Here is an 11,217-nt window from a genome sequence, read left to right as displayed (position 1 = left end):
TTCACTCATGTCCCTGTTGCCACTTCAAGTCACGGAAATCTGCTAAGGAAATGTTTGCACTACTTCCCATATGGGCTGACAAAGGGCAGCGCCTTGGACACATTTAGAAGAGTCATCAGAAACACTTTCTGGTGACCTCACACAGTCCCTGGGGACACAGGAAGAAAGCAGGAACAAGGCCTCCCTAACAGGTCAGGACAAATGCCAAGAAAGGGCACGCCAGAGAACCGAGCAGGCAGATTCTGTCCTTTCTTTAAAAAAGTTGTTTATTAATTTTATTGGGGTGACATTGGTTAGTGAAATTATATAGGTTTCAAGTGTACATTCCTATAATACATCAGCTCTCCACTGCACTGTGTGTTCACCACCCAGAGTCAGTTCTCTCTTTTTTTCAATTGGACTTTTTATTTTGAGACAATTGCAAACATGCATGCAGTTATACGAAATAATAGAGAGATCATTTTTGGCCTTTCCCCAGTTTTCCCCAGCAGTAACATCTTGTAAAACTATACGACAAATCCCACCCGGGATATCCGCAACGAGGCAGACACCATACAGAACAGCTCCCTCACCACAAGGATCCCCCATGGGGCCTGCGATGCTTATATCCACCTCCCTCCCTCCTTAAGCCCTGTTCTCCTTTCCTATAAGTTTGTCAGTATAGATGTTATATGAATGGAATCATACAATATATAATCTTTGAGGATTTAATTCTCTGGAGAGTCATCCAGGTGGCATGGGTATCAATAGTTCTCTCCTTGTATTGCTAAGTAGCATTCCACTGTGGATGTGGACGTATCACTGTTTATTTAAGTATTTACCTGTTAGAGGACATCTCGGTTGTTTCCAGGTTCTGGCTACTACTAACAAAGCTGCTACAAACATTCACGTACAAGTTTTTACACACAAGTCTTCATTTTCTCTGAGGTAAATGCCCAGAAGTGCAATAGCTCGTTTGCATGGCAGTTGCATGTTTAGGTTTATAAGAAAATGCCAAACTATTATCCAGAGTGGCTGTAATATTTTATACTCCCACCAACGACATATAAGAGATCCAGTTCCCCCCCACTCTTGTCAATCTTTGGTGTTGCCACAATATTTTATTTAAGCCATTCTGATAGGCATGTAATGATATCGCATTGTGAGTTTTAACTGGCATTTCCCTAATAGCTAATGCTGTTAGGTATCTTTTCATGTGCTTATTTGCCATCTTTGTATCTTCTTTGGTGAAATGTCCCTTGATATCTTTTGCACATGTTCTAATTGGATTCTTTGCTCTTTTTTACCATTGAATTTTGAGAGTTCTTTACGTATTCTAGATACTAGTCCTTTGCTGGATATATAGTTTGCAAATATTTTCTCCTACTCTGAGCTTGTCTTTTCATCTTCTTAACAGAGTCTTTTAAAGACTTTAATTTTAAAGTTTTAATTTTGATGAAGTCCAATCTATCCATTTTCCCTCTCCAGGAATGGGCTTTTAGTGTCAAGTCTAAGAACACTACCTAGCCCTAGATCCTGAAGGTTTTCTCCTACTTTTCCCTTAAAATGTTATAATTTTATATTTTACACTTAAGTCTGATCTATTTTGATTTGATTTTTATATAAGGTGAACGTCTTAGGTCAAAGTTCATTATTTTGCTTATGGATATCCAGTTCCTCTGCCACCATCTGTTGAAAAGGCTACCTTTCCTCCACTGAATGCGTTTACATCTTTGTCAAAAATTAGTTAGGCATATTTACCTGGGTCTTGTTTCTGTTCTCTATCCTGTTCCATTAATCAATTTTCTGGCTTTCAACCAGAACCGTAGTCTTGATTACTATAGCTATATAATAAGTCTTGAAATTGGGTAGACTGATTCCTCTCTCTTTATTCTTTTCCAAAAATGCTTTAGCTGTTCTAGTTCCTTTGCCTTTTCTCATAAATTTTGGAATAATCTTGTCTATATCCATAAAAAAAATCCTCCTGTTATTTTTACAGGAGTTACACTAAACCTATATATGAATTTGGGGAGAACTGCCATCTTTGCTATGCTAAGTCTTCCAATCCAGGACCCATGATGCCTTCCGTTTATTTAGGTCTGCTTTGATTCCTTTCATCAGCTTTGTGTAGTTTTCAGCATATAAATCCTATGCGTGTTTTGTTAGATTTACACCTAACTATTTCCCTTTTTTTAACTGTATTTTACTGTATTTTAAATTTCAGTGTCTATGTGTTCCTGGCTGGCATACAGAAATTCATTGATTTTTTTTTGCAACGATTATGATATGTTCTCTTTAAATGGGTATGAGGACTCTTCCAATCATGTCACCTGGAGATCATTTCACCCACTGCTCTGGCTGCCAGTCTCTTTTCTCTCTCTTCAACAATGGTGAGGTGGATACCCTTTCCATGGGGAAGAGAAATCCATGGTTTGGTGCCTTTGTCAATCACAACAAGTTGGCGAGCCACGTGGCAAAGCTGCTGCCATTGGCATCTTTCACATGAACCAGGGTGTCTCTCTCTGTTGGTGATCACACCAATTCTTCCCAGGTTGGCACCTCCAGTCACCATGCACAGGTTACCAGCGTGAAACTTGAGGAAATCAGTTATTTTGCTGGTCTCCAAGTCAATCTGAATGGTGTTGTTCACCTTGATGAGCGGACCGGGGTAGCGCATGCTGCGAGCATCATGGGTCACCAGATGAGAGATTTCTTTCGTGCCCACAAAGATCTTTCTCACTTTGCACAACTTGTACTTGGCCTCCTCAGGTGTAATACGATGAACAGTAAAGCAACCGTGGTGTCGTAAATCAGACAGAAATGCTCTCCAGTCTTGTCGATACTGATGACATCCATCAAACCAACCAGCAGGGGAGGTTACATCAGTTCGGACCCAGCCATTAATCTTAATAAACCGCCATGTGCAGACCTTTCTTTCATCTCCTGTTAGGGCATACTTCAATCTGTTCCTTAGGTAGATGATAAGAGGGAGACATTCCCTCAGCTTGTGGGGACCAGTAGATGGATGAGGAGTAAACACACTGGTCAGTTTACCCAGTATCCAATGCTTTGGAGCCACTACCCGCTTCAGATGCTTCTTGGGACCCCGAGCCATGGCTGCACTGGGCACAGAAAGAGCAGAAATTCAATTGATTTTTGTATGTTTATCTTGTATCCTGTGACCTCAGTATACCTTTTATTTATTTTTCTTGCCTTATTGTCATGGCTGGATCTTCCAGCAATATAATTGAGTAAGAGTGAAGAAATGGGTACCTTTGCCTGGTTTGAATGAAGCCTGGAAAAACGAGTACTTGGAGGAAGAATCTGCCTATGTTTCTCAAACACTGTATATTCTAGGGCAAAAGAATATTTGTTTATAACTAACTAGCACTTCTTTAAACATACTTGTTCCTCAGAAGTGGAAAAGCAATCCTTTCAGTTAGGAAGCACAGGGGCAGCTGAGAAACAGCTGCTCCAGTGCTGTTCCCCACCCAGGCACCTCCTCTCCTTTGTGTTCTGCAGGTCCAGGCCCTGAAACTTCTGCCAGGTACCTGAGGCAATCTCCTTCCAAGGAAACTGTTAGTCATAGTTTCCTGGGGGGAAGGAGAGGCTGCTTTTCTCTTGTTTGAATGATTTGATGTCTTACAGTGAGACTGTATTCTTGTATTACTTATAATAAAAAGAGAAAATAATGTTACTTTAAAAAAAAAATCCTAGCTTATCTTCTCAGAGTGAGGCTTGTTGTCTTCCTGCGTGAACAGCCACTAGAAAAACCATTTGGCAGTTTTTGATAAATGTACATTCACCATACAATCCAGCAATTCCACTCCTAGGCATTTATCCAAGGGAAATGAAAACATATGTCCACACAAAAACAAGCCCATGAGCTAGATACAATCCAAATGTCCAACAACAGATGAGTAGATAAACAAATTGTAGTAAGAGTATATATGGAAAACTACTGTTAAAAAAAGAAATAACGGGCCAAAATGGAATCACTTCTGTTAGGCATGTCACCAAACCAAAACTTAACAACTAATCTAATTGCAGTTTCAGCTTCGTCCAGGAATAGAATTTTAAACCAAACAGTCAAATTTCCTGATCAGATTTACTCAGGTGAATTTTGTTCTTCTAAAAACATCTTCAAGCTACCGATGAGATGTCACTGAATGGTTGAAAAGAAATGCACACAAATGACTCTCATGAGCCAGTAGGAGTCGGCCCCAGCACACCACAGGGTAGAGGGCATTTTTAGGTTTGAGAAAAAAAAACATTAAAATGTGTGGCTTAGTTAAGGTAAAGCCAACTGCACTAACATATGGATTCCAAAACTTAATGGTTTAAAAAGAGGCTTATTTCTTTTTCAAATAACAATCAGAGGCTAAGATTCCAAGCTGGTGAGGGCTCTGGTTCGTACGGTCATTCAGAGACCCAGCCTGACTGAGTCTCCGCCACCTTTAATACACTGCTTCCCAAGTCACTCTGGAAATCATTGTAAAGGACAATTCAGCCCAAGAGGAGGGAAGAAAGGACATAAAGAAAAGCACATGGGGCATTTTATGGACCATGCTTGGAAGTGGCACATACCTCTGCTCATAGTTCATTAGAGAACTTAAGTCACCAAGAGAAACTGAGAAATGCTGTGAAGCTGGGAAGCCAGATGGAAGACCGAGAAAGTATTCTGGACCCCAGATAGCAGTCCGTGCTATTTTTTGAGATTCTGAGGAGGTGGAACTGCCAGATAAAACACAGGATGCCCTGTTAAATTTGAATTTAAGCCAGAAAAAAAAAAAAGAATAATTTTGTGGTATCAGTATTACCAAATATTGTAGGAGACATATGTATACTGTAATATTATTTTTAGTTTATCAAAAATTCAGATTTAACTAAGCACTTGCATTTTTATTTGTTAAATCTGGCAAGGATAATTTACCAGGTTTCAGACTTGGGTGAAATGGTAATTGGTGATATTATTATCTGAAGGGAAAGACGATAAGTTCAGGGTAATCAAACACATAAGAAATCCACTTATAAGCCAGTTCATTCATTTGAAATGGGACATGTGCTTGATAGTCTTAACTAATACTTGCCATTGGTACATGTCGTTCTGAGTACAGTTAGAACAGTCCAGTCAAGAAACAGTATTCACAGGTCAAGAAAGTAGGATGGAAACAATAGCATCAGGACAAAATACGGAAAGATCTCCAAGATACATTAAGTAAAAATAAGCAAGGTACAAAGTAATGTGTACAATGAGTGTGTGTGTGTGTGTGTGTGTGTGTGTGTTTGTATACATGTGGAGTAACTGGAAGGACACACAAGAAACCAGTAACAGAGATTGTCTCTTGGGAGGGGAACTATATATATGAGTGAAAGGACAATGGACAGAGAGACTAGTTTTTCACTGTATAACTTTTCATGCTCTTTTTTAATTCTTTGCTCAGATCAATGTATTAGTCATTCAAAAAATAAATCTTTAAAAAAAAATAATACTATTGCCCACTAAAAAGAACCAAGTCGCCTTAAAAAATGATAGCTTTTTGGGTTGGGGCAGGGAAAGTACAAGATGAACCTGGAACACCTGCCAGAAAATAAAGAAGACCCCCCCCAAAATGGTGGGAACATGTCAAAAAGACACAAGAGCTAGCTTGAAGGGGCTACCACTGGTCAAATATGCTATAATTTAGTCATGAAAATAAATAATTAGAGTAATAGATTTTAGCTTTTTAGAATACAAAAAGTTACGAGACTTACAGGAGTGCTCACTTCATAAGTTACATAAATGTCTAATCATTATATTGTACATCTGAAACTAATATAATATTGTATGTCAACTGCCAATGAAAAATAAATAAAGACAAAAAAAGAACACATAAGTCTATACTCACATATGCAAACATACATATTCACATGCATACATATATTCATAAGTGAGGGAGAAGGGAAAGTTCTTCCTTATATTAGAATGCCGATTAATAAATGTAGACAAGATGATGGAATCAGAATTTATTATTTTACAATAATCATAGTAATAATTGATTTAAGCCAAAATTATTAATGGATGCTACTTTGCAGACGCTATTTATTGAGTTGCAGGTACCGCCTGGACTAGACAATTTAACCTCTTTTGATTAATATTATATGTTTAATATGCTAATATTATATAATCTACATTATATATAGATGAATATTACATATACGAGTAATATGCATAGAAGATATCTATATATAGAGATTTATAGATATAGATATACAGCTATCCATACATATGTCTATCTATATAAATATCGACATGTATGGATGGATATATATCTATACCTATATATCTCTCTCTATGTATATATATATATATATAAATCTTCTGGTAAGATTAGGTACAGTTGGATATAAAAGAACTCTTCCTCCCTCCTATTGTGTTTTGTTTTGTTTGTTAACACAGCAGCGATTTTGTCTCCTGTGAAAGATGACCTGAGACGGGTCGTTCTGGGTTATGCCCGCTCCACAGTGGTCAGGGACCTAGGCCCCTCTAAGTCGTCTGCTTCACTGTCCACCTCATCTTCATGGTTCAAAACGGCTTCCAGAGTTCCAGTCATCACATTTATATGGATGCCAGGAATCATGATGGAGAATTCTCAGAAGTACCAGGTAACACTTCCTTTTATACCTTACTAATGTGAATTTAGTCATATGGTCCCACCTTCATGCAAAGAAGGCTAGAAAATGTAGTTTTTAACCAGGGATACCGTGCCCCGCTAAAACTCAAGGTTCTGTTGCTCGAAAAAAGGGGGGAAATATATAGCCATTCTAAGATAGGCATTATTAAAACCACTTTATAGTTGAGAAATCTGAAGCTTGGACAGGTTCAATAACTTGCTCAAATTCATGCAGCTTCGTCTACATGTCACAGCGGGAATTTCACCTCAGCTCTTTCATTCCAAAGCCGGTGTTCCTTTCCAGGACGCAGTTCTAACCTGGCTCACCCACCCTCAGCACGAGAATTTGGTCCTCAGCAACACGCCCAGAGATCCTCTGATGCCACACAACAAATGTAGCACTAGCACAGCTATATAATAGACATTACTCCAGGACGTAGCAATACAGCAAGTTTATTTAAAACAAACATAGATATGTTATGGTATAGAAGGCCAAGTTTGCACTGATTGTGGGGATGAAACAAGAGACTTGAAAGAAATTGTACAATAAGTCAGTCCCTGTGAACCAGCCAAGCCTGAGAAGCCCCTCCTTGCCCTCTCCTGCTCATGGTCAGATGTTGACTCTGTTCACTTCTGTTTTCTGGTTTTCTCATGAATTGCAGAGTTTACTCTACTTGGAACCTAGAGCCTTCTAGACCCCAACAGTTCTCACTTCTTACATAACATCGATTTTGCAGGCTGACACTGGATTTTAATTTTTTTTTTAAATTTAGACATAGACATGTTCTAATTAACATAGACATGTTAATTTTTTTAACATAGACATGTTCTAATGCTTTTGAAAGCTTGAAAATGGCTGCTAACACATTCAGATAGACTCTCTATGTAACAATATTGTCATTGCTGCTACAAAAGATAATTTTCCAGTCAGTTCACACAGGTTTAAGAATATCTACTGATCTGCAAGGAAGGCTCTCAATTCTGATATAAATAATTGTATGTGGCCCTGAGGGCACACAGTCTTAACTCATATTTACATCTACACCCTCACAGTTACCATGGCACTAAGTTTCCAGACAAAGGTTTCTGCAGATGGACCTATCAAGGATAGAACTTTTAATTGTGGAGTTTCATGTGGCTGATTTGAGATCCTGTTATGGTGTCTGCTTGAAGGTTGTGGTTCAATTTTAAATAAAGCTTTGGTAGAATCACTACCAATTTTAGTGCTTGCTCCCTACAATTATACCAGCTAATGAGAAGTTTAAGAATACAATTTGGAGGACTATCAAACTTGTTCCAGACATCTGATGGATGGGTATGCAAATGAGCAGATTTAGGTATATGTGAAAAACACATTTCCCTTTTTTTTTGAGGTACAGATACAGAAGCCTTATCAAAGTACACCAAAGTTTAATTATAATGAGATAAAGTGGTTATAGACTGACCCTCTAATGTCAAGAGAAATCAGGTTAGTTAGTTTGCCTTAGTGCTAACACACAGCTTTGCTAGGTGATGGGATGCGGGAAAAGGAGAGCAGGAGGGTCTGAAATATTAGACATGGAGACTTTTATTTTCTAATAGCTTGGTCTCTTAAAAACAGATGATATTTAAACCAAACCAAACAGTAAGATTGGGACCATTGCATTTGCTACACTGCAGGACAGGATATTTAGAATTTGTGGGGGGACGGGGGGGAATGTCTAAGAACATCCTTAAATGTGTTCTTTGGGACCTGGGACTCAGGTTCTATGAAGATCCTGTTACTAACACAGGTCGGGATGGTTGGGCCTGACTCACCCAATCAGGACTTGGCGCAGGGCAGGGAAATGATGAACTTCCTAGTCAGCATTAGGTGAAGAAAAGCAGACCTCGTAAAAGGGTTAGAAAAGACTGGTTATAATTTATACCTCTGAAGAATGTCAACATTGAATTTAAGAGACCATCTCAATTTCCAAAGTGTTAAAATGTGAAGGAAAAAAATCAAACATATGTCTTAGAGACGATGACACAGAGCCCGGTAGACGAGCACTGGACCGAGGAACACATTTCCTCAACTGGGAAGGAAGCTGAAGAGAAATGTATGTAAAAACATAATGACGGTTGTTTTAAGTTGGCAAAAATGTTGCTGGGACAAGATGCAGAGCTGAGTGTGTGCTCAGCACCAACTGGAGGCCAGGCTAGTTAGGAGCACTGAGTGGGAGGACCCTTACTAGACGAGAGTCCATTAAGAAGAGGAGCCAAGTCAACGTCGAGGCCCTGTGATGTCATTAGTCTGGACGGAAACACTCTGACCTCTAAGTCCATTGCAGTGGTCTTGGAAAGATACACAGGAAGAAACTTTTCAACTGGTTTCGTCTTCCCAAAAAACACCTTCAAGGAAGTATGGAACCCACATGGTCATTAAACCAATTAATATATTGTCGAGTTTTTTTTATTGTTATGGGTTTCACAGAGGGACACTGGGTATTTAAATAAATTGTGGTTGCTGTGGTAGGCTTTGGAGTCTGTCAGCTAGAGACTAATAACTCTAGAAAGGATTCTACCCTATTATGTTTATGTTCATAATTACAGTGTAATATTTTCTACGCTTATTTATTTACATTTTGAATGGCCTTGGTCTGTCAGTTTTAACATGCTACATTTCCAATCTTGTCAATTGTCTGTAAAATCAAAACAGTCTATATTTTGCTACTTCACTATCAATAAAGAGATTTGCTTAATAATGGAACCATGCAACTTGAAGCCTGGAAGACAGAATGTTCTTGATTGTAGGGCTGCCTGCACTGTCCAAACCTGGTTTGTTGGGCATGCATTATGGGGACAGAGGAATAGTTACCTACATCATAAAGCCCAAGATGACACCCCAACTACTTTGCCTTGCTACACAACACAGAATCGGTGATCCAATTTCTAAAGAGAGGAGACTACGCTGAATAGAATGCTGAGTGGCTATTGTGACACCTGGAAAGTTAGAGAAGTAGTTTGGACTCTATAGACAAAGTAACGGTAAAACTGCAGGCTATTCGACAGAAGATAACATAAGTTGGAAACAATATTTTAGGAAATTGTTCTGGCTACCACAGTGCAGAAAATGGACAAGGGTAGATAAGGAACTTACAGTTTAACTTCATCAAAATTTAAAACTTTTGTGCTTAAATAACACCATCAAGAATCTGAACAGACAATCTACAGAATAGGAGAAAATCTGTGCAAATCATTTATGTGGTAAGGATTTTCTATCTAGAATATATAAATAATTCTTACAACTCAATAATAAAAAGACAGATAATCCCATTTTTTTAATGGGCAAAAAAATCTGAACAGACAGTTCTCCAAATGTCATTAAACATTAGGGAAATGCAAACCAAAAGCACAATAAGATACCACTTGCTAGGATAGCTATAAATAGAAAATAACAAACAACAGCTATACAGGCCGGACCGGTGGCTCAGGTGGCCCGGTGGCTCAGACGGTTAGAGCTCCATGCTCCTAACTCCGAAGGCTGCCGGTTCGATTCCCACATGGGCCAGTGGGCTCTCAACCACAAGGTTGCCGGTTCAACTCCTCAAGTCCCACAAGGGATGGTGGGCTCTGCCCCCCTGCAACTAGAGACGGCAACTGGACCTGGAACTGAGCTGTGCCCTCCACAACTAAGACTGAAAGAACAACTTGAAGCTGAACGGCACCCTCCACAACTAAGATTGAAAGGACAACAATTTGACTTGGAAAAAAGGCCTGGAAGTACACACTGTTCCCCAATAAAGTCCTGTTCCCCTTCCCCAATAAAATCTTTAAAAATAAAAATAAATCAATAGCTATACAAAAAACTAGGTAATAACAAGTGCTAATATAGATGGGGAGAAATGGGAACCCTCCTACATTGCTGAAGGTAATGTAAAATGGTGCAGTCGCTTTGGAAAACAGTCCCTCAAAAGGCTAAATATACAGTTACCATATGACCCAGCAATTCCACTCATATGTATATAGCCAAAAGAAATGAAAACATAAGTGCACATAAAAACTTGTACACAAATGTTCACAGTAGCATTATTCATAATAGCCAAAAAGTGGAAACAACTCAAATATGCCAACTGATTAGTGGATAAATAACAGGTGGTAGAGCCACACAATAGAATGTTATGTGGTCATGACAAGGAATGAAGAACTGATTCACGCTGTAACACTGATGAATTTGAAAATGTTATGCTAAGTGAACGAAGCCACAAAGACCACGTGGCACATGACTTCACTTACATGAAATGCCCATGGTAGGTAAATCTATGGAGACAGAAAGTAGACTCATGGTTGCCCAGGGATGAGGGAGTTGAGGAGAAATGGAAAGTGACTGCTAATATCTATGGGGTTTCTTTTTAAGGTTATCAAAATGTTTTAAAATTGATTGTCATGATAGTTGCACATTTCCTGCAAATGTATTAAAAAAACCACTGAATTGTACACTTTAAATGGGTGAATTGCATGCTTTAAGTGTGTGAATCGCGTGGTATGTAAATTACATTTCAATAAAGCGGTTAAAAAGAAAACCCTAGACAGTCTCTTTATTTATATTTTCAAGCAGATGTTGTCC

The 11,217-nt window shown here is 38.8% G+C and overlaps 1 pseudogene; it reads right to left on the bottom strand.

The window, feature by feature from the left end:
- Window positions 1–283: 283 nt before the first annotated feature.
- On the bottom strand, window positions 284–3,097 carry LOC109446900 (small ribosomal subunit protein eS4, X isoform; annotated as a pseudogene).
- Window positions 3,098–11,217: the final 8,120 nt, after the last annotated feature.

This window comes from Rhinolophus sinicus, linkage group LG07 (assembly GCF_036562045.2).
Source record: "Rhinolophus sinicus isolate RSC01 linkage group LG07, ASM3656204v1, whole genome shotgun sequence".
Taxonomy (NCBI): Eukaryota; Metazoa; Chordata; class Mammalia; order Chiroptera; family Rhinolophidae; genus Rhinolophus; species Rhinolophus sinicus.
The sequence above is the reverse complement of the archived record's forward strand: the minus strand, read 5'-3'. Positions and strand labels throughout refer to the sequence as shown.